The 24,457-nt window shown below is 41.5% G+C and overlaps 1 long non-coding RNA gene across 1 annotated transcript; it reads right to left on the minus strand.

The window, feature by feature from the left end:
- Positions 1 to 899: 899 nt before the first annotated feature.
- On the minus strand, positions 900 to 3,656 carry LOC139390064 (uncharacterized). Its single transcript, XR_011629458.1, has 6 exons — positions 3,360 to 3,656; positions 3,167 to 3,223; positions 2,900 to 3,008; positions 2,633 to 2,692; positions 2,266 to 2,496; positions 900 to 1,935 (listed from the first exon to the last, which is right to left on the minus strand). It is a non-coding gene; the product is annotated as an uncharacterized lncRNA (long non-coding RNA).
- Between the last annotated feature and the right edge of the window lie 20,801 nt (positions 3,657 to 24,457).

Below are 24,457 nucleotides of genomic sequence, written 5' to 3' on the forward strand. Positions count from 1 at the left end.
TTGGATAGTGTTAACTAAGGGGGAAAACTCTAGAAAGTTGAGTGAAGTTCAATCTCCTGCATGGGCCAATATTTATTCTGCACACACGCGCAGCTTAGAGGGAACATTGTCTACAAGGTGTCGAAAGCGTTCCACAGGGATGCTGGCCCATGTTGACTCCGATGCTTCCCACAGTTGTGTCATGTTGGCTGGATGTCCTTTTGGTAGTGGACCATTCTTGATACACACTGGAAACTTTTGAGCATGACAAAAACAGCATGGTTACAGTTCTTGATACAAACCGGTGCACCTGGCACCTACTACCATACTTTGTTCAAAGACACTTAATACATATTTTCTGTTGCCCATTCACCCTCTGAATGGCACATATACACAACCCATGTCTCAAGGCTTAAAAATGGTTCTTTAACCTGTCTCCCCCCCTTCATCTACACTGGTTGAAGTGGATTTAACAAGTGACATCAATAAGGGATCATAGCTTTCACCTGGATTCACCTGGTCAGTCTGTCTTGGAAAGAGCAGGTGTTCCTAATGTTTTATACACACAGTGTATAGTAAGTATAAAGTATAAGGTCCAGGATAACTTTAAGTGCAATCCAGAATTTCAATGTACTGTAGGTGATTGTTAACATGGCCTGCCTTTTCATGTGACAAATGAGTTTTTGAATATCCTTCTTTAGCAAAAGAAAATAAATGTTTTGGTGTGTGTGTGTATGTGTGTTGAGAGGTTATATGGTGCATCTCTTCTGCTAGCAAACTAGCTTTCCTATTCCCTGTTCCCTCTTGTGTTTTCAAGCCATTGGAAAAAAGAAACAACCAAAAAAATTGAATAGCCCACTGGACTGAATATTGTTTTTAGTGCTGAAAAGGATTGATTTGATAATAACATGGTTGAATACAGTGTTTTGCAATCACTTTATTATTCCCTACTGTGTGTAAATGACTGTGTGCAATTACTGTGCAGACACTGAACAACAGGGTGTAATAGAGAACAATTAGGGAGGAGGGGTTACCATACTTGACAACAAAAGAGGCATGCACAGAGGGGCAATAAATTGATTATCAATTATGGTTTATTAAATTAAATATTATTAATACTATGTACGAACTGTATTCTTGAGATATTTGGTGTGTAAATGTGTTGTTGATCTTTCCAATATTATTGATTTTACCAATACAGAGAAATGCCTGTGCATTATTGTTTTCTAAAAATATATTACTGACGTACTAAAAGAACTACAGCTATGAATTTATTTATATTACTTACATTATGTATAAAGTTTACAGCATTTCAAATATTTCCCCATTTCTGTGAACAAGAAGCAAGCCCACTAAAAGTAAGGTACAAAGGTGAACGCTCAGGTTTTCTTCACTAGTGTCTATTGACTTTTGGATATGTAATATCCCTACCTAGACAAAATACCATTCAATTCACAGGCTACACATTTTTTATGGACATGATCATTTAGAAAAGATTGGAATAAATGTGACACTGCGTAATGAAGTATGTAGTGCAGTGTTATGTAGAAATAATGTTCCTAATGTCTACCACGTTTCCTCTCTATAACTCTTTTTTGGCACATGCGATAATGTCCACGATAAGCAGATATCCAGACACAAATCATACTAACATACACAAATACATATGGACCAGCAGCATTAAGTTAACGCAGAACGCATGATACATCCTGTAGAAGAGACATCCCTGAGTCACTGGTGAAGCCATCTGTGAAGCCCTGTCCCTCGACCAAGGTAGGCTTCTTTTTGCACATGGGGCACAGTTTTTTCCTCTCCTGTGAGGCCCTCATCCAGACAATGAGGTTCCAGCACTGGCCAGAGGAGATGGGCAGGGAACCGTGCATGTGTTGTCCTCTGTATAGGAGACCCTCTATCATTCCCTGCTCTACCTCTGTAGACACTCTCACTCAGAGGCACCTGCAGGGTCAGGAAAACACTATCAACCAATGAGCCACACTAGTCTAACAATTATAATGTTTACTCATAGGGCTGTGGCGACTTTTGTTTGTGCAACTAATAGTTCTGGGAGTTTTCCCAACCCGAAATATAACAGTGTGTAACCTGTATGAACTGGCATGTTTTTAAAACCACAGTGTGTGGAATCAATGAGAGATAGTATGAACCTAAATCAAGATCACGGCTTCATTTGTTCTTTCATTCTATATAAGGTCAATTCAAATATTTCAATATCTATAATAAATTGGATATTGGGTTATTACACTTCCCAAATTGGCTCTGATTAGGCACCTGTTTCATGTCACCAAAGTAGAGGTTCCCCAGAGACACATTGAGTGACCTCTGCATTGTCGTAATGGTAGACGAGGTCCAGGTCTTCATGAATGTCATATTTCACCATGAAGGCCTTGTGGCTGTCTAGGCAGCGTATTCAGGGTAGAGCAGAGATGTGAGAGGCTACAGATACTGCACACGGAGAGGGGTGGTAAAGCCATTGTCAAATCCTAGCTCGTTCAGGAGGATCTGTGTGGACGAAAGAACATTGCAAACAAAAGGACCATGAGTTACCACAGGTAACACTTGATACATTTCATATTTTGCCTGAGGTCTCCATATCTAATAGCCTACAGATGTATTTTATATGAAAGAGGAAGCATACCCTGTAGTTCATTCTGTTGGGTCTGTAGACTGTTCAAAGTGTTCCATCTCATCACAGAAGCTTTAAAAAAAAAAAAAATTGTTAACACAGGCAAGCGCAAGATCCTTGGGGCTTCAAAATATTTAAAACAATGACATGCACCACCTATTTCAAATAGGAACTCTTTATGGAAAACTCATCTGCTTCTGTCTGCATTAAACTCAACAGTCCCAACAGTCCCAATCTTAGTGTGTGTGGAGACTAAAGTATTGTAGGCTTCCTTCCTACCTGTAGATGGTAGACATGGTCATGGAGGGGTTTATAAATCTCCCTTATGGCAGCAGCTCTCAGCTGACTTCACGCCAAGGCTCTGACGCCATTAAACTTATTTGGCAATCTAGAAAGGAAACATTTAACCACACATCAAAATGGAAAGATCATTCAGTAGTGTCTAGACATCCGCGTTGCCTCCCACAATTTTCAAACGCTCCGGTTTTCGAGACTAATCATTCAGTACAATTTTAATAAATACTCAAAATGCGTGGGCCTACTTGCCTTTGTCAGGATATCCTCGAACTGTGTGTCAGTGGAGCAGCCAAGCTTTCTTAACACCTGTTTGGCAAACAATTTTTGGTTTCTAGTTAACTAGCTAACGTTAGCTCGCAAACTAGTACATTTATCCAACAAGATATTTTAACATGACAATTATTTGTAGATCTACTGTACTGGCTAGCTAGTAGATACCCACCGCTTGATAATAAGTTCTAACTGCTGCTGATCTGACATGACGTTTGAACTCAAGGAAAATATTTAGCGCTAAAACAACTAGTGTAAACATTTGCGTTACGATCCTTACAGTTTTGTATGATTATCCTATGAAGATAATACACATAAACGTATCAAAGTTATAGTAAAATCCATAATAAAAAACTATTGTTAGTAGTTAAATGAGAGTGAACGAGGAGCTATAAAAAGCAGTTATAGTACTGCTTCCGGATTTTGAGTTGTTTGTTGTGATCCAACGTTGTTATGTGTCCGATGTGAACCGATACTCTTAGCATTTAGTTTCCAAGGTATGTAATCAACTAAACGGCTTTAATGGAGTCACATTGCTAGATATAACATTTCAAAATATTAAATATTACTTAATTATTTAAATGTGTGGCAAATTTTCTTGGTGTAAAATGGATTCAAGCGGAACGGTAAAAATAAAAATGTTAGAGATGTGTTTCCGCATGCGTCAACATAAATCGTCCGTTCTCTGAATACCAGGGCAACATGCGAATCTTTCCTCCGTTGATTAATTCTTTAGCTAGTTCTTCTTTTGTCATATTTGTTTGCACTTAAGTCGGTTTCTCCTTCCATTATATAATTTGGCTTACATATTTTACGTAGTTTGAGGTTCATTTCGCTGCAGAGATGTTGAGTGTGGACTCGTTGCAAGTGGTGGCTGAAGAGGAGGTGGTGGAGTCGAGCTCAAACCGCTTGGGTGACATCTACACGTTTGTGGCCGAGGGCTGCTACCCCCAGACAATGAAACCCATACGAAAGAAGAATCTCAAAAGATATGCTCAGAAATTCATCATTGATGGTAAGAAAGAGAAAATGTTTGAGACGTAGAGCGATCTGAAATGTGTGCCGTTGAATGTAGCCTAGTGTCTCTTTCTAATGGCATGTTTCATTGATTGTTGTCTGTGTGGTTGTGTCGTCCTAGAGGGTCGACTGTACTATGTGGGGCCCAAGAAGGAGGAGAAGCGAGAGGTTGTGATTGAAGCTGAACGCAAGAGGCAGATATTCCTTGAGTGCCACTTTAATGACATTGGTCATCACCTGGGACAGAAGAAGACTGTTCACAGGATCCAGAGCAAGTATTACTGGCTGGGTATTGTAAAAGATGTCGTGGACTGGGTATGTTTGTCTATTTGGAGTTCAGTGTACAGCTTGGAGGCATACATTCATTCTTCTTACAAATTGTGCACTTGTCTGTCTCAGATAAAGGTATGTGAAACCTGTCAACACACAGAGAGGAACAAAAACATGACAAGGACTGTTCGGCCAATCAAAGTGGATGCTCCCTGGGAAATTCTAGGGATTGATATATTTGGTAAATAAACTCATATCTTATCAGAAAATGAAACTACTTGGCTAGTCTCGCAACAATAGATGAACTCCGAGTACAATTGTTTGTCTGACTTTGTTGAATTTGTTCATGTTTTCACCAGGGCCTTTCCAAAAAACACAGCAAGGTAATTCCAGCGTGGTAATCGTCACAGATTACTTCAGCAAGTGGGTGGAGGCGTTTCCCATTCAAAAAAGAGATGCCCTCTCTGTTGCCAGATGTATATCTACATCCATTTTCAGGTAATTCAACACACACACAATTTCATCTTGATTTGACAATTATTTGCCAGATACAACCATCATCGCCAACATGAGTGGCAATGAGATAGAGCACCATACTTTTTTTCCTACCAGGTTTGGAGCAGCAAAAACAGTTATCTCCACACAAAGCGTTGACTTTTGTGACGAGGTAAGACATTATTAGCCTGTTTCTATTTACAAGCTCTTAAAGTAACTCTCCAGTGGAAATCTCACTTTTAAAAGTTCATATTCTATTAACTCGTACCTAAATAATGTTGACTCGTCATTCTATACTCGTATCTGAGGCCAAAGCATGAATTTGAGAGAAAAAAATCCAGCTTAAACTTGTATCTCAAACAGACTGTTTAAATAATGCTTGCTATTTTCTCATAGAACATGCTGTCATGTTGGCTCATTGACTGAGCTGACCAATCAGTGGTCTACTTGCATGAATATTTTTAATGACCTGTTTACGCTCACACCATTCTGCTGTTGGGGATCGCCCACACTATTCAAACACAGAAAAGCTGCTAGAATTGTTTTAATAAAACATTTATTATAACCACAAATAGGTGCTAAGTTTGAATGAAAAAATCCAAGTCCAGGCACTCGTGTGGATTAGCAAGTTAAAAAGCCTTTAATGTGTAAAAATACATTAATGCCTTCATCAGGGTGTCGGATACAATGTGTGACACACTTGTGTAAAGGTGATCACAGGTACAGAAAATATGCTCTTTTTTTTTTTTTTACATAAAATGAAAAAAGGAAAACCTTTTCACTCCTATTGTAATTAATTATAGGTCTATCAACATTGCCTCTGTATAATATGTTGCTTCTAGGTGACAAAGCACCTCTGTAACAGGTGGAACGTAGTGCAGAGAGTGTCTGCCGTAGAGTTGAACCCGCTACACGACCACAGCAGTGGACTACTGAAGGAAGCCATCACACAGGTGGTGGCAGAGAAGCAGGCAGAGTGGGACGATTTCCTGGACCCTGTCTTATGTCTGTTTAGGACGACCATCAACCCCACAACAAAGTTCACACCCTATTCACTCATGTTTAATAGGAAAACTATTTTACCTAGTGAGGTGAGATATTATTATTTATTTTTTTAAGACATTTAATTGCGTTAATACTATGTCTTAGTTGTTGTTAATATTGAATTATTAATTTAAAATGTATTTTTGTCAAGACCGACCAAGAGACGGATTTGTATCACTCAAAGGAAGAGGCCTCTGCGTGTATGACAGTGATGCAAGAGCAGCAGAACTCTGTGAAGCAACTGGTGAGTTTGAATTGGAAATGGAATATCTTGCCATTTGGGAGACGCTGTGCTACACTGCCAAAGAGAGCCTGATGAGCTTGTTTCATGGTTGCCACTTTTCATTTCTACTTCAATGCTAACTTACTTGACCTACAACCCTATTAAGCTCTGCAGAGCATAGGTCATCCATCGTATGACATAGGTCATGTGTGTAATTCCCATGTGAGATTTCTCTGGATTCCACTGGAAATGGTCAATAATTGTTTGTGTTTACAGGTGATTGCCAACATGAATGCGGCATACAAACAGGAGAAGAAGAATGCCAAGAGAAGAGCTCGGAACATGCCCTCCATTACCTTCAAAGTCACAGATCCATTGTTTGGCTCGGGTGAGTCGTCCTCCCAGAAGAAACTGAAACGGAGCATTTACCTGTCTTTCCCGGTGGAAACGGTCCTTGCCACTGAGCAATGCAGCTCTGATGATAAAAAGAGTGACTTGGAATACACCCTGCCGATTTCTGATGCGCATTGAGGCCTACTATGCTGGGGGTTATAGTATACAAGGAACATAATTGAGAAGCATACAGTGGCTGTATTAATGGATCAACAATTCCTCTTGCTTCAGTGGTATGATGGAGACATGATGTCTTCATAAGATGCTTCATCTCAGAGAGAAGATTGGTGAACATGGAGGCACTGGAATCAAGAAGCCTGACCAAAAATATTGATAAGAAATTATATTGGGTTGGACATATGTCCAAATACATAGATTTTCCCAGTCAGTGCCTGGTGGATTTGTGGTCTAGTCATTGATATTGTGAGGCATGTAGGTGCTAAAGGCAATTTTTTTTGCAAAGATGTGAATGAGATGAGTATGTTCACTATCCTATCATGTAGGATACACCTTTCTCCAACTCTGTTAAAAATGTGATATGAAGTTGTATTGACATCATGGAGCAGGGTATGTGCACTTGGGGTCAGCATCAGTTTTTTTGTGGCCACACTTAGAATACTTTGTCTTCACAATCAGTCATTCATTCATAGTTCTTTGAATTTCGGGTCTGCTACATGCTTTAGGGAAGGACTTTAAATAACTGGTTAGGGTCCATACCAAATCATGGCATTTGGTTTATTGCTGTGCATGGATTCAATATTCCCGATAGCCCCAACATTCTATTGACCAGTGCAACCTTGAAGAAATGTGGATGGAAAAGCACAATAGAGTTCTAAAGTAAAAACAATGTATTTTAAAATAAGCTAACACAAAACAAATCAACCTTTTAATCTATAAAGGTGCAATATCCAGAAATCGCTCCACCAATTCCTGGTTGCAAAAATTCTAATAGTTCACCTAATTTTAGTTTTTGACAAAACAAGCAATGTGTAGTGTAGAGCAGGGTTCCCCCATTGATGGCCCTGGGGCCAAATCGAATTATGATTATTTTTTTCCCCCATAACAAATACTTAATCTCGGACCCGAGATTCAAAAACTCTCAAATGTAATGTCCCAAGAAGGAAGTTACCTTACCTCAGTAATGTAAAAGTTACGTTTTACCTTCATTCATGAGGATAGAAATATACTAATTATGTTCTGGACCGCCGACTATTAGTTCAGAAACAAAATTGGCTTAGGGTCAAACCTAGATGACGAACTCTGATGTTGAGAAACATTGTACCATCTAAATCTCTGTGAAATAGATTTTCAATAACCAAAAATAATGTATTTTCAGCTGTTTGTACCTGGTGTAAAAAAACAAAAATGACACTAAAGCATAGATATAGTTCACATAGAACAGATCTACCTACCGCTTAGCATAGACTGTAAAAGGTATTGGCAAAGCCATCGATTACATCGCAGCATATTTTGTATGGGAACGCTCAGTGGCACATTTTGAAGACCAGAAAGCGTTGTTGATGCGTGCGCTATCTTGTTTCATGGAAGAGTTTTTGGAACATCGCATGCGCCGTTTGAGCTAGTCCAGGAAGTGACGTCACAAGCTCCGACAGTCTGAAAGGACAGCATTCCATCACGTAGAGTTTAGGCAAACTGCTGGTAGTTCAGATGTATAGGCCACTGCATGCAAGAGCTGTCTATGTGCCAGAGGCAGCTTTTGTTTCTTTGTCAGTGAGAGCTACATAACTCTTCGATCTGCTTCGGTCTATGGCTCAAGCCAGCTCTATGTGCATGAGTAAAAAACTTGTAAGTTGGGGAGAGGATATCATGCACCACCACTTCTAGCGGTACAAAAGGCAATTGTTTCAATAAAATGTTATTGGTCACATACCCATGTTGTTGCGGATGTAGCGAAATGCTCGTTTCTAGCTCCATCAGTGCAGTAATATCTAACAAGTAATATCGAACAATACACACATCTAAGTATAAAGGAATGGAATAAAGAATATATAAATGTTTGGATGAGCAATGTCAGAGCGGCACAGACTAAGATACAGTAGAATAGGACAGAATACAGTATATGGGTCATTCTTTGGCTTGGGTAATATTTCAGTCCCTCTGACTTTTTATATTATATTTCAAATATTGGGTCACCAAAATGAAATGTTAAGATTTTGTATATACATTTAAATGTCCAGTATAAATGCATTTAAATAAAGAATTAACTTAAACGTTTTATTTAATAAATCTTATTTTTTTAACTGACACTAATAATTGTGTCATGTCCCCCTGTCACACCCTGATCTGTTTCACCTGTCCTTGTGATTGTCTCCACCCCCTCCAGGTGTCACCCATCTTCCCTATAACCCTTAGTGTATTTATACCTGTATTCTCTGTTTGTCTGTTGCCAGTTTGTCCAGCCTTTTTCCAAGCTCCTGTTTTTTCTAGTCTCTCTTTTCTAGTTCTGACCTTTTGCCTGCCCTGACACTGAGCCCGCCTGCCTTACCATTCTGCCTGCCCCTGACCTCGAGCCTGCCTGCCGCCCTGTACCGTTTGAACTCTTGCCTGTCCTCGACCTGCCTCTTGCTTGCCCCTCGTTGTTCAATAAATAAACCATCTGCCTCCTGTGTTTGCATCTGGGTCTCGCCTTGTGTCGCTATACCCCCAGGCATTTCACTTAATTTTTACTTGGGAAATTAATATCAAAATGTGCACAATGACTTTTGCTATTAATGCAAACAAATATATTTGTGTTATTTTGTTGAGAAAGTATATTTATCAAATAAATGTATGATTATTGATTAAAATCACACAATTTAGCTAAAATCACACAATTTAGCTCAGTCCCTCAGTCTACAGTCAACCCTGTCACGCCAACCAAACTGCCAATAAAAATGGTCAGCCTTATGTGCCATCATTAACAGGAAGTGACATCATTCAACATTTTCAACTGCATGGTATAGACACAGGCAAGTAATCACATTATTTTATAATTGTATTTTGTTGTTTTTTAAAGTCAGGTAGGGATTGTCGAGCTGACCAACTCAACCCTGTTACATGAAATAAAGATGGAAAACTAGTACTTATCAAAATTATACTTCAACCCATGAAAATATACAATCTATTAATTCCATGCACACCTATGTGGTCTCCTGTCCTTCACCATATGAGAGGCAGTGACCATTTTGAGCCAAAAAACTCTGTGGCAGGGTTGAGTTATTTACTTCATTTATAAATATTGCATCTAAAAAATGAATTATTCAACATATTATACATTATGTATTGTTTATATTCACTTATGAAACATGCTGTGATGTGTTCCATGTGATCAAAAAATATATTTTAAAGCAGGTAGCTTAGTGGGCAAGGCTCTTAACTTCAGTTGTTCCTTTAATTTGCTCTAGATCCTAAATTACTCAAGGATTATAGTGTATACATGTATATATTCTAAGAACCTTTGATTTAACGTTATCCATTGAAACATCTAGCGAATGATGGCACCCACATCAGCAGCAGAAAGACAAAGATAGCGTTGAGCACGTCAAAATGCTGACACAGAAAAAAGGGAACAATACCTTGAGAGAGAGCGTCAGCTGGAAAAGATAGGTTGAGGCAGGGAAAAAGATCAGTGATTAAAGTGAGAGAGACCAGCGTTAGAAGCGTAAACAGTGGAGAACAGCATACAAAAGCAGCAAGGAGAGGAAAGGAGCACGTGAGATTGAGATGATGCCAAGCTCGATAAAAACGATACCCTCCACCATGAGAATACACCAGGTCATCACCCTTGCTTCTGGTGAGCTGATGTCTGGTGATGTCAGCTGCCTTTGTTCAACAAAAAAGGATCTAAACTGTACATGCTTTAACACACAGAACTTCCGTTTCAGGCAGAAGGTCCTGGCTGCTCCAGAACAGCCAGCCAATGAGGAAGATCCACAAACTTGGATGAAATCCAGTGGGGAAATCCAGGTCATCTTGGACAGTGGTGTGTAGTGGAATATGATGATGACCTTTATCCAGGCATCATCCTCCATAAGGATGAAATGAGTTTACAAGTTAAATGTATGCATCGTGTAGGACCAAACTGATTTTTCTGGCTTTCTCGTGACGACATCCACTGGTATCAGTTTGATGAAGTCCTTGAGATGATTCCACCCCCACATTGTGTGACATCCTGCCACGTAGAGGTTGAGAGAGATGTTTGGGCCAGACTCTCAGGAAGAAAACCATATGGTGCTCCTGAGAAGGATAGTCATGGTGACACTAGTGCTGTAGTTACAGCTGTTCTAGCATTCTAAATGCCCTCGGAAAATGTTTCTACAGTTTGATGACACATTGAACTTTTCTGATGAAACCTGTTGAATGTTATTTATTACCCAAACGCCTGATGTGTTTTTCTTTGTTTCAATATTTACTGCAGTTTGGTTAATAAAACCCAAGATTATTCTAAATATATCTAATGTCCTTATTACATGGTTACATACAATGAAATGCAATGTTTTCGGGTAAATCTTGGAGGGATTTATGTTAAAATTCTAAATTGAAAGCATTATTTTATTTAAATGATGAGCCCACTGACACATTTCAGGGTTTAATATAGCATATTTCTGAGATTTTACATACATTTTAAATGTATAATAATTTAATTGGTTTGGGGGACACATGAGCATTAGGTAAATGTTGATTTTATAACAAGTATATTTTATAATCATATTCAGACAACTGTCTATGTAGGTGGACCATTTCAGTTTTCCTACGCCGAGGAACTTGAAGCTTTCCACCTTCTCCACTGTGGTCCCGTCGATGTGGATAGGGAGTGCTCCCTCTACTGTTTCCTGTAGTCCACAATCAGCTCCTTTGTTTTGTTGACATTGAGTGAGAGGTTATTGTCCATGCACCACACTCCCAGGGCCGTCACCTCCTCCCTGTAAGCTGTCTCGTCCTTGTTGGTAACCAGGATTACTACTGTTGTGTCGTCTGCAAACTTGATGATTGAGTTGGAGGCATGCGTGGCCACGCAGTCTTGGGTGAACAGGGAGTACAGGAGGGGCTGAGCACGCACCTTTGTGGGGCCCCAGTGTTGAGGATCAGCGAAGTGGAGGTGCGGCCCATCAGGAAGTCCAGGATCCAGTTGCAAAGGGCGGAGTTCAGACCCAGGTCCTCGAGCTTAATGATGAGTTTGAAGGTGTAATATTCATATGTGTAAACATACTGAATTGTAATTGGATGCATTTTTACCGCCATATCATACTGTGGTATGATTGGTTAAGACCACCCAAATGGTTAGGTCATTTGATCTTGGTTTTTATTATTTTGTACAAAGTGTGCAAAACAAGACATGGTGTCAGAGTAAAAGGTCTTAAAAGATGGATTTTTCTGGAGTTCCTTCACCTCGAATAGACTGGGAGTCTACAAACTTACCCGAATGCATGGCGTAAGTACAAACAGCATGTGGCGCTAATGTTCACGGGTCCTCTGAAGGGCAGAGGAGAAGAGGAAAAATGCAGCTACTTGCTCCTCTGGATCGGTGAAAAAGGAGAGATATTTACAACACATGGACACATACCGTGGTTGAATCAAATGTACTGAAAACATACTCCGATCGTTTTGAAGTATATGTTGCGCAGAAGACCAATACGATTTTCGCTAGGTACAAATCCCATGAGAAAGTACAGGGAGCTAGCGAGTCTTTTGAACAGTTTGTGACAGAGCTGCGTATGCTTGTGAAAAACTGATTATGCAAACAAGGATGAGATTGTCAGGGACCGTATTGTATTTGGAATACACTCACCGCGAGTGAGAGAGAAACGTTTGAATGTTGGGTCTGAGGTAACGCTGGACAAAGCTATCGACATAACCAGATCTGACGAGCTAGCACTGGCTCAGATGAAAACCATTTTGCGCGGCAGCACGAGCGCATCACGTGAACAAGCAGTGCACGCAGTCTGGCAGACATCAAAGCACACCTCCGGTGCACAGAGAGCGCGTTTTAGAACGGAGAGACTTAACTCCAAAACAGAGCGACACAGACTCAAAACGCCCCAAAACATGTGGATATTGTGGATACAAAAAAGTGCATGGCGAACAAGGAAATTGCCCAGCTAAAGGCAAACAGTGTACTAAATGTGGAAAATGGAATCACTTTGCAAAAGTATGCAGAGCTTACCGTGTAAAAACAGTAAACACAGTGAGTGAAGATGAAATGTCAATCAAAGAGTCAAACGCTAATGAACTGTTTATTGATTCAGTGACACAGAAAAGTCAAATATCAGAGACAGAGCAAGCCTTTGCTGACATTGAGATAGGAACAAAAGGCACAGAGCTAAAGTTCAAACTAGACACTGGTGCACAAGTAAACATTATTCCTCTGAATAAGTAACACAGCTTGTGTTAGTGTTCAAATACTGGAGAGTTGAGACCAAATCACAGACGCTGGACAGAGTGGATTTCAGTTGTAACAAAAGACAGTTTTAATGAGTCAGAGATATCTTGTCCCGCAGTTTTACGTGCACGGACCTAGTTCACATAACTCGGCAAGGAGCCAGGTGAAAAAAAGAGGCCTATACAATGGTTACATTCATTTTTATACATAGAATAAAGTAGGTGGAGTCTTGTCGTTTCGGTCTTCTTGACTGGTCGGAGGGTTGGAGGCGGGCCTTGCTCTAGCCAGAGCGGGCCCCATTGGTGCACAGCAAAAGTTCTTTGCTCTTGGGACCGGCCAGTTAGAGGGAGATGAGATGTGTGTTTATATAAGGAAGAGGGGGTCAGTCTTATGGCTGGGTGTATGTGTTCTTACGACGGAATGTCTTTGTTTATATGAGCTATGTGTATGAATATTTATATAACACTTGACATCTGAGTGCGAGCTACAGCCCACCATGCACAGACTGACTGGTTATGGTGGTGAACAGCTCCCAGTAAAAGGCACATGCACTTTCAAATGCAAATGCAAATACAAGGAAAGTGACATGATGTTGGACTTTTATGTTGTTGACACTAGAGCACCTGCAGTGCTAGGTCTTAAAGCATGTTTAGACATGGACCTCATCAAGCTAGTTTTATCAGTGACAGCACCAGTAGAGACAGACAATGTACTGGAGGATTTTGCTGATGTTTGTACAGGAATAGGATTATTCCCAGGAGAATGTAACATTCACCTTGACCCAGATGCAACCCCTGTGGTCTACCCACCGAGAAAGATTCCCCTTGCTCTCCGTGCCCGTCTGAAGAAAGAGTTGGAGAGCATGGAGCAATCTGACATAGTCAGCAAGGTTACAGAACCGACTGACTGGGTGAACGCGTTAGTGGTCGTGGAGAAACCACGCACAGGCAAGCTCCGAGTATGTCTCGACCCAAGAGACTTGAACAAGGCTATCAAACGCCCCCATTATCCTTTACCGACGCTAGATGGCATCACACACAAGCTAGCGGGAGCACACTACTTCAGTATCATGGACGCTAGATCAGGCTACAGGGCTATCAAGCTCACAGAAGAGTCATCTAAGCTCACAACATTCAACACACCGTTTGGACGCTACAGGTTCCGTTGCCTGCCTTTTGGGATTATCTCAGCCCAAGACGAGTTTCAGCGAAAGATCGATGAAGTGTACGAAGGCCTCGACGGAGTTGTGACAATTGTGGACGACATCCTTGTCTATGGTCGAACCAAAGAGGAGCACGACCAAAACCTCTGCGCGATGCTGCAAAGGTCCCGCGAGAGAGGAGTCCGGCTCGACCCCGAGAAGAGCACAGTCGGTGCTACAGAGGTCAGCTACTTTGGACATCTTCTCACAGCGAATGGAATTCGAGCCAGATCCACAGAAGATCTCAGCCATAAAAGAAATGGAGCCACCAAAGAATCGTGCAGAGCTGGAAACAGTGCTTGGCATGGTCAACTACTTAGCCAAGTTTGCACCCAGCCTCTCCAATGCTAATGCACCCCTGCGTCAACTGCTAAAGCAGTCCAGTGAGTTTCTCTGGGACAAGCAACACGACATTGCTTTCCAGAATGTGAAAGACGTGATCACGAGAGAACCAGGACCAATCCTTGCCTACTACGACCCCAACAAAGAGCTCAGACTCCAAGAGGACGCGTCGAAGTATGGACTAGGTGCAGTGCTACTGCAAGAAGGAAAGCCCATCGGCTACGCTTCCAAATCTCTCACAGACTGTGAAATCAACTACGCTCAAATTGAAAAGGAGCTCTACGCCATTCTGTTCGGATGTAAACGTTTCCATCAGTACAGATATGGACGACAAGTCTTTGTGGAATCTGACCACAAGCCCCTTGAGTCAATTATGAGGAAACCACTAGCCACAGCCCCGCCAAGGCTACAGAGAATGATCCTTCAACTACAAAAATACAACTTCACAATCATTCACCGTCCAGACAAAGACATCCCTGTCGCAGACACACTCTCCAGGAAGTTTCTTACCTATAAGGACAGCAGCCTCAGTGAATGCATGGACATGCAAGTGCAAACTGTGTACAGCAACTTACCACACAACTGAATGAGATGCAAGCAGAAACAGAAAAGGACTCACAACTCGTACAGCTGAGGAAAGTAATACAGGATGGATGGCCTGAGGAGAGGAGAAAATGCCCTCACAGCGTCTCAGAATTCTGGAACCATCGTGATGAACTATCACAGATCACGGAATAATTTTCAAAGGAGAGAAAATCATTATTCCTACCAGTCTCAGAGAAGAGATTTTGACAAAGATCCATGCTGGACACATGGGCATGGAAAAGTGCAAACAGAGAGCACGGGACATTTTCTTTTGGCCCGGAATGTGGAAACAAATAGAGGACATTGTTGGTAAATGCGCCATATGTCTTGAACGACGCCCCTCAAACACCAAAGAGCCAATGTTACCTCACTGTATCCCAGACCGACCCTGGCAGGTCGTGGCAACCAATCTGTTTACCTGGAACAACGAGGACTACATCATAACAATGGACTACTACAGCAGATACTTTGAACTCGACAAGCTTCACAGCACCACATCTGCAGCTGTGATACACAAGCTGAAAGCAGCCTTTGCCAGGCATGGCATTGTAGAGACTTTAATATCTGACAATGGGCCCTGTTTCAAATCAAATGAGTTTGAATCCTTCACAAAAGCATGGGAGTTCACACATGTCACCACAAGCCCGCATTACCCTCAAAGTAATGGCCTTGCTGAAAATGGCCTTGCTGAAGCAGACAAGAGACCCCTACCTCAGTCTCCTTGAATACCGCAACACTCCAGTTGACAACTTCAAATCTCCACCCCAGCTGTTGATGAGCCGCAGACTTCGCTCAATCCTTCCCAGCACCAACCAGCAGCTGCAACCTGAGGTCGTCAGCTACAAGGAAATGCATGGAAAACGTGCACAGAGACAACAACAACAAAAGCGATACTACGACAGATCAGCTAGACCACTGCCATCACTGATTGACGGAGAGTCAGTTAGAATCCAGGAGCATGGCCTCTGGAAGCCAGCGGTCGTCATCCAGCCAGCTGACACTGAATGTTCATATCACATCCGCACCGCAGAAGGAGCGGTGTACCGCCGCAATCGTCGTCACCTACTGAACACAAAAGAACAACACACTGATGAGATGAACTGTTCCCCTGAACGAGAACGTGATGGACTAAACACACACACAGCACAACATACACCATACTTACCTGCAACACCACAAGAACTGTTGACTGACACAGAAGCAGGCTCAGCATCATATCGCACAAGGTCAGGAAGAGAGGTCAAGCCCAGAGCTGTCCTAGACCTGTGAAATGTCAAAGGGTGTAGGCGGATCGCTGCCCTAATAGAGTTCCAGACTGTAAACTTGTTATTGAAAGTTCACTTGAAATGCTTTGGTATTGTACTTGTTTGAAATGTTAAGATGTAATTTCTACAGTGAAAGCTGAGTTGCTGAGAATCCCTTGTTTGAAAAGTAACAGTATGTTGGATCATTGTTTCAGAGTCTATGTTGATTCAGTTGGTGTAGTATGCAATATAAATGGTTACTTACCTTGAGTTCAAACTACAGAGCATGTATTCAAAAGAAACGCTTAGAATATGTAAACATTTTTATTTTGTTGTAAAAGAAGGGGGATGTAATATTCATATGTGTAAACATACTGAATTGTAATTGGATGCATTTTACCGCCATATCATACTGTGCTATGATTGGTTAAGACCACCCAAATGGTTAGGTTTATGGCAGTTTGATCCTGGTTGGCGATACGTGAACATGCCAGTTATAGCTAGCTAATAAAGAGCTACGTTAAGAAATATCCTGTAGTACTGCATTTTATTATTTTGTACAGTGTGCAAAACAAGACAGAAGGGTACTATGGTGTTGAATGCTAAGCTATAGTCAATGAACAGAATTCTTACATAGGTATTCCTCTTGTCCAGATGGGTTAGGGCGATGTGCAGTGCGATGGCGATTGCATCGTTTGTGGATCTATTGGGGCGGGAAGCAAATCGAAGTGGGTCTAGGGTGTCAGGTAAGGTAAGGTATGTCAACATTATCAAAGTATAACAACTGTTTAAGGCTAAGGTGGATGGCATCTAAAAAAATATAATTTCCCTAAGGTGTGTAATGAACTCTTTCATGCAGAAATAGACCAGGGCTATCATGTTTTATGTAAGGATGGCTTACCCAGTACCCACCCAAACCCTGAACAAATGTCTCTATTACATTGTTCACCAATAGCCATGCTTTATTCATCTTGCTCCCATTGGCAGCCCTCCACTGGTGCCTCTAGGTGATGGAAGAGAAGACCAGCTTCATTATTGGGATCAGCCGGTGGAGGTGCAGCAGGTCCTCCTTCATCTTCCTCACAATGTCCACACTTTACCTGCCCCAGATCAGGATATGGGCCAGGCTGGGAATCCATTTCTTTGTAGAATATGGTGAGAAGAACAGACCACCCCATCCCACCCCAAACCATGCACCCTTGCCTCTAACCCCAGACACTACCTAACGTTTCTCTGGCCCTTTTTCCACATTTTATTATGTTACAGCCTTATTCTAAAATAGATTGAAACAAAAACCAAATCAATCTACACACAATACCCCATAATGACAAAGCAAAATCTGGTTTATAGATTTTTTTGTAACGGTATGTGTTCATTGTACTGTACTTCGTTATTTACACTTTGAGAGAAAGGTGGGAAAAGGTCAGCTATGTAGCCTGAATCTTTAAGTTTATGTTTTGTCCCCACATATTTGTTTGTGCTGTTGCGTTTACGCACTGAAGGTAGGTAAAGGAGTCAAACGCAGGAGAGCAGAGATGTCAGTGTAGCGTATATTTTAATAAGGGCAAGTCCAAAAAAACGGTACAGTACAATACCCCAAAACAACGCCCAAGACAACGGGAACTAACAGTACTCCCGTAAGGCGCAAAAACACAACGCACCTTACTATAATAAACACACGCAAAATACACTGAGGAAAACCTCCACAAGCAACAAGAAAAATAATCCCGCACAAACCTAAGCGTGGAAACGGGTAAATATACACACAGAAATTAAAGCAAATGAAAACCAGGGGCCTGTTGCACAAAACTAGGATAAGGGATTAAGCCAGGATATCTTGGTGATCCTGGCTCAATTGATCCGTAATCCGGTTGCACTAAAGATGGATAGGGGGCAGGAGGATATGTTATGGTATAAATTACCATGGAGATTTATTCTGTGGAGCTAGCCTGCTCCAGACCAGGCTAAATTCCAGGATCTATTTAATCTCATCCCTAATGTCAGTCAGCAGTCACCACAAATGGAAACCAATAGTTATTTCACTGCTCACTATACATTGTTATCACATATAACTAGACCCACTGTTATTTAAACGTTTGTGATCATTAATTTCAATGATTTTGGATAAAAAATGATTTTTAGATGATGTTGCTATCATTAGATAATTTACAGTTTCCCATAGACTATAAGGCTATATATAAAATGCTAGAATATTAGGGCCACAGAGGGGAAAAAAACACAAGTCATAATATTGTAACCAGTTGTTTTAAAGGAGGACAGTTGTTAAAATGACAGATGTGGGGCATTTCGTGAAATTGTACTTCAGTATGGTTTCATAAACAAAGACATGCTGATGTGCCAGAATATTAAGTATCACATTGTCATAAGTATCAAAACTGTAAAAACAATATGTAGCTTTTCTGCAGAAAGAACCAGCCTCATAAATTTATGACTTTATCCTTTTTCTTCAGTGTGGCCCTAGTACTCTGTCATATAAACAAATACACATTCCATATGAATATAAAAACACAATGTGTAACATTATGTTCCTTTATTGAATAAGGACAAAACAAAGCAGGTAAACCATCAGCTCCTTTCAAAACTGAAGTCACAGTGACTCTACAAGATGGAAAGCACAGAATCTAAGCATATTATACAAAATGATACATATACAGACCTTTGAATGTGTATAACACACCCTGCATGTCTGCACACTAAAATAAATGCAGGACAAATCCATACACATCAACTGAACAGACAAATGAATGGATGCAGTAGCCTCCCTGCAGCCTTGTATTACACACAGTATACCGCACAAACATCATAAGAGGCCAAATTCGTCAAAAAACGAACCCAAAAAAACCCAAATTCCTCTGCCACCGCAGGACATATTTAACCAAAATTGAAAGCACACATACTAACTAAAATAATTCAACACATATTGGTCCCTCAGCAGCCGACCACTGTCGTCATCAGGGAAGATTGCCGGATTGTCCCAGTCCATGGCTGGTGGCACTCTGGGGGCCCTCTCCTTCCTCAGGCAGGCCACATTGTGAAGGACAGCACAAGCCACAGTAATATCACATGCCCTAACAGGGCTGACCCTTAATTTGTGAAGGCAGTGAAAGCGTGCCTTCAGGAGGCCAAAGGTCATTTCAACTCTGGCCCTGGTCCTGGCATGGGCATGGTTGTAGGCCTGCTGTGCTTCCTGGGGGTCTGTGAAAGGTGTCAGGAGAAAAGGCTGGCAGCCATACCCCCTGTCTCCCAGCAACACACCAGAGAATTCACCTGTCAACACAAAATCTCATCATTACTACCTCATAAACACAGTGATATTCTTGACACAGCCATGATGGTTATAAATAGGGGTTGTGTGGCTTACCTTGTGATAGGCACTGATAGATTTCAGAGGCCCGAAAGATTCTGGAGTCATGGACTGAGCCAGGCCATTTTGCCACAACATTGCTGATCACACAGTCAGCATTGCAGACCATCTGAAATCATAAGATGAGGAATATTACACCAATCAATGCACATCACTGGCAATGCAGAGTGTTCGTCAATGGACAATATCAAAAAGTTATGTTCACCTGAACATTAATGCTGTGAAAGGATTTCCTATTCACAAAATCGGCCTCATGGGCACCTGAGGGGGCTTTTATCCTTATGTGTGTGCAGTCCACTGCACCAATGACATTGGGGAAACCTGTCACACAAAGTAATGAGTATCCTACTATGTGTTAACAGTTGTCCTGTAATTTGTAGATCCTCTTACCTGCAATCCTATAGAACTCCTCTTTGATGTCACAGAGTCTTCTGTGGCCAGGGAAGGAGATGAAGACATCTGCTAATGCTTTGATAGCCAGACACACACTCCTTATTGTGCGGCAAATTGTGGCCTTGTTCAGCTGTTCTGCATCCCCCACTGAGTACAGGAAGGCTCCACTAGCAAAAAAGCGCAAGGCCACACAAACCATTTGCTCCACACTCAGTGCATGGCTCCGTGCAGTGCGGTGCTTAATCCTGGGACCCAGTAGTCTGCATAGATACCTGATGCCATCTGCAGAAAACCTGTATCTTTCATATAGATGGTCATCAGGGAAGGCCAGTGGGTCCAACCGGTCCCTGAAGACCCTTTCTCACCTGAAGGCTCTCCTCAGCACAAGTGCTTCTTCATCCACCACATCTCGCACGAATGGGCATGCCATTGTCAGAGCAGAAAGGAACACACAATTTTGGGCCTTCATATAGGCTAGTGGCCACACCTGGTGCTGGGGGGGGTGGGCAAAAGAGGGCGATGCCTTATAACGATGACTTGGTTGTACTGATTGCTGGGAAAATAAAAAAAACCTTAGAAAGATGCCACCGTCCTGTGTGCTCACAATAAGAGCTCATATGTCATGGCTCACTTGACTTTACGAGAATATACCTAATTTTTATTTTGAGCTGTGTCATCTTCTTGGAGCTGGGGGAGGAAAGAAAAATAATGATTAATACATTTGTGTTACAGTTAGCATACAGTGTACATTGAAGGCATATCTCACCTCCCTCTCAAGTTTTTTTATTTCAAGGTCCAGTTTCCTAATTGTCCTCTTTTTTATTTCGAACTCCAGTGCAAGATTTTCCATCTTTTTCTTCTTGTACTGAATGTCTATGTCTGCCAGTTCTATTTGGCACCGGAGGTGGTTGCCATACAACTTTCTGATAGCTTGTGAGCTCTGTGAACACAATACAATTAGCGCAGCTGGAATTTGGCAGGATGTGGTGTCCTTTTATTAATACGCACTATGTTGCCAGGCTGGTTTTCCCACTGTATAGCATCTGGGTCCTGTAAAAGAAATTAGATTTTTTGATTTTGATGAGGACTCCTCACCATTGTAGAGTAAATAGTACTTTCACAGTCTTAACATGATACCTCATGCCTTCTGGAATCCAGAGAGATGGTCTCCTCCTCATCATCGTCTCCATCATGTGCTGTTGCTGCTGCACTGGGGCCTTCACCCTATCACATTTAATCGGATTCATATTGAAGCTAGTAGACAAGACATGCCAGGCCTACAGTATGCCTTTGATGGAGTACTCACTGGATCAGCATCGTCTGGTGCTTGTGCTGGTGGCTCTAACAGGAACACAGTGCTGCCAGACACTGCAAGGCAATAGGTAAACCAAAGTCAGACAGTCCAAATTGATTCAATATGAATGTGGTTGTATCCCATGTAGAGATGGAAGGACATACCTTGAATGAAGCGGGTGGCATCTTGGGAGGAACCTATGCTCGTCTCTTTCCCCCCAGGGATCCCCTCTAAGACGGGCCTGCCTTTATTTAGCTCCAAGGCCATGTCCTCTGCTGGGGTAAGGTCAGCCTTTGGTGACCCACCACCCGTGCCTTGTCTGTGGGTATTCTTTTTCACTGCTAAAACAGTACAGACAATGTGTGAGCAGGCACCTTCTGGGTACAATATATGCTTGTGCTTTGTTAAATATTAGTCAGGGACCATACCATTCTGCAGAATGTTCTTGTATTTGATTTTGACCTGCTGCCATGTCCGTTTTGGCCCGTTCATGTTTAATCTACACACACACACACACACACACACACACACACACTTAATGGAGTCACACTGCAAAAAATTACTTGGTATTTTTGTCTTGTTTTCAGTAAAAATATCAAAAATTTTATCATAGCTTTATACAGTGTGATGGAGTTACTTTACACAATTTCACTCATATCTGCAGTGCATTTCAATAAAAAAAATTAACCGTTTCATAATTACAGTACAACTGCATTTTTGGAGATGTGAATTAAATATTTGAATTGTAATTGTGATGTTTCAGCGGAGCGGTGAGTGTGTAATTGTGCACTACTTACGCATTCAGGCGGTCTGCAATACTTTGCCACGCTTTTTCTCTTTGCTTTATCACTGTGGCGGTGTTGCCTTTCTTCTTAATTATATCTTTTACCTCCTCGTATGCCTCCATGAGGATTTGTGCTTCCGACGGGGAAAAGTACGCGGCTCTAGTTGCCATGGTAAATCAGTTAATCTGTGATCTGTGGCGGGGTCTATTTGAGTGAGCCGTGAGCGCGCACCTATCCAGGATTGGTTTCACCTGGCTTAATGAATCCGTGTCTGCTCATCCTGGCTTGGTCTTTGTGCAACCAATTAAGCCTGGACGCACATGTTTTGGCTTCATTGAGCTCAGCTGAGTCATTTATCCCGGATGTCTTAATTCTACTTTTGTGCAACAGGCCCCAGGTGTGAATGAACCAAAGACAAAACAAACGGAAAAGGAAACATGGATCGGTGATGGCTAGTAGGCCGGCTATGCTGACCACCGCCCGGAAAGGGAGAGGAACCACCTTTGGTGGAAGTCATGACATGTGCCTGTTGCATTTAAAAGTTATACAATTTTTATGGCCTTTCTGGTGTGCATTGTATTACAAGATCTCTCACCAAAACACTATGTTACTTAAGCTACACTGCTTGCTCTCTTAATTGTTTTTGTCTATGCCTCAGGTGCGCATGTAGCGCTAGCTAGAGCACGTGATTTAGTCCTCAATAACTAATTTGAATGATTTAAAACACCATCTAATTATAGTTCAGAAATCAGCAGCACCAGTTTTAAAATGCATAATCCGTATTTAATTGTGTTTTGTAAGAGGTGTTAGACACTGACACTAGACGCTGTTTTCTGCCATCAACTTCTGTAGGTAGATGTTACAAGCATTGCAATGAAGGCTTACATGCGTCTTTTTATTTAAACTACCATCAATAAATAAGAACTCACAGACCAACAGGAGGCAAAACTATTCCTCAATGATACTTTATTAAAGTATATCACAAAAGGACATTTTACAACATTTGTGAATTACAATTCTACTTGGCTTCCAACCAGAAGTTGCAATATGATGATGTAACATTGTAATTGGTCCTTTGTATGACCTATTATTTCCTGTTTTTATTTAATATCATTTCAGAAATGAGTGAAATGGTAAGGTGTCATCCACAGTTGCCCAAAGTGATGCAGGAGAAGGCTGTGGGCCATCCTGACATGTTTCTTCCTGGATAAGATCCGCGAGAAGCTCATTAGCCAGACCGCTAGTCACAGCATGGAGGTAGACTTGGCAGAGCAGGACCAAGCCCAGGACCTCGGCACCATCGTGAACGACTGCTTAAAGTTCAGACATTAACCCAACTCGACGCACTTGCACAATGGCCAGGGACATGATCACAATTATGCTGGTGAGCCTAAATGACGATGTGAAAGTGAAGGTCCCTGTCGCTCAAGCACTGATAGAGGCAGAGAGTGGCAACCTTCCCAGACCCGGCTAGCCCAGAGGATACAGGCCCTGCTAAATATGAGTGAGATGGTCCAGCCTGCTGCAGATCTTTAAAAAAATAAAAAATAATTTCACCTTTATTTAACCAGGTAGGCAAGTTGAGAACAAGTTCTCATTTACAATTGCGACCTGGCCAAGATAAAGCAAAGCAGTTCGACACATACAACGACACAGAGTTACACATGGAGTAAAACAAACATACAGTCAATAATAAAGTAGAAACAAGTCTATATACGATGTGAGCAAATGAGGTGAGATAAGGGAGGTAAAGGCAAAAAAAAGGACATGGTGGCAAAGTAAATACAATATAGCAAGTAAAACACTGGAATGGTGGATGTGCAGTGGAAGAATGTGCAAAGTAGAAATAAAAATAATGGGGTGCAAAGGAGCAAAATCAAGAAATAAATAAATACAGTAGGGAAAGAGGTAGTTGTTTGGGCTACATTATAGTTGGGCTATGTACAGGTGCAGTAATCTGTGAGCTGTTCTGACAGCTGGTAAATATTTTTGGACTGAACAGAGCAATCATTGCCCAGAAATAGGAAGGGCAATCGTCTTTTATGTGAGGATGCCTAACCCAGTGGCAGGTAGTTTAATATACAAACTCCAGGATACACTAAGATGCTCACAATAACGGTATTGTAGTTACCCATTGTGTTATATTATCTATAAATAGTTCACTAAACTTTTCTGCATCGCACTGTCCGCCTACTTGTTTTCTTTCTTGTTCGACACAAA

The sequence above is a fragment of the Oncorhynchus clarkii genome, chromosome 30 (assembly GCF_045791955.1).
Source record: "Oncorhynchus clarkii lewisi isolate Uvic-CL-2024 chromosome 30, UVic_Ocla_1.0, whole genome shotgun sequence".
NCBI lineage: Eukaryota > Metazoa > Chordata > Actinopteri > Salmoniformes > Salmonidae > Oncorhynchus > Oncorhynchus clarkii.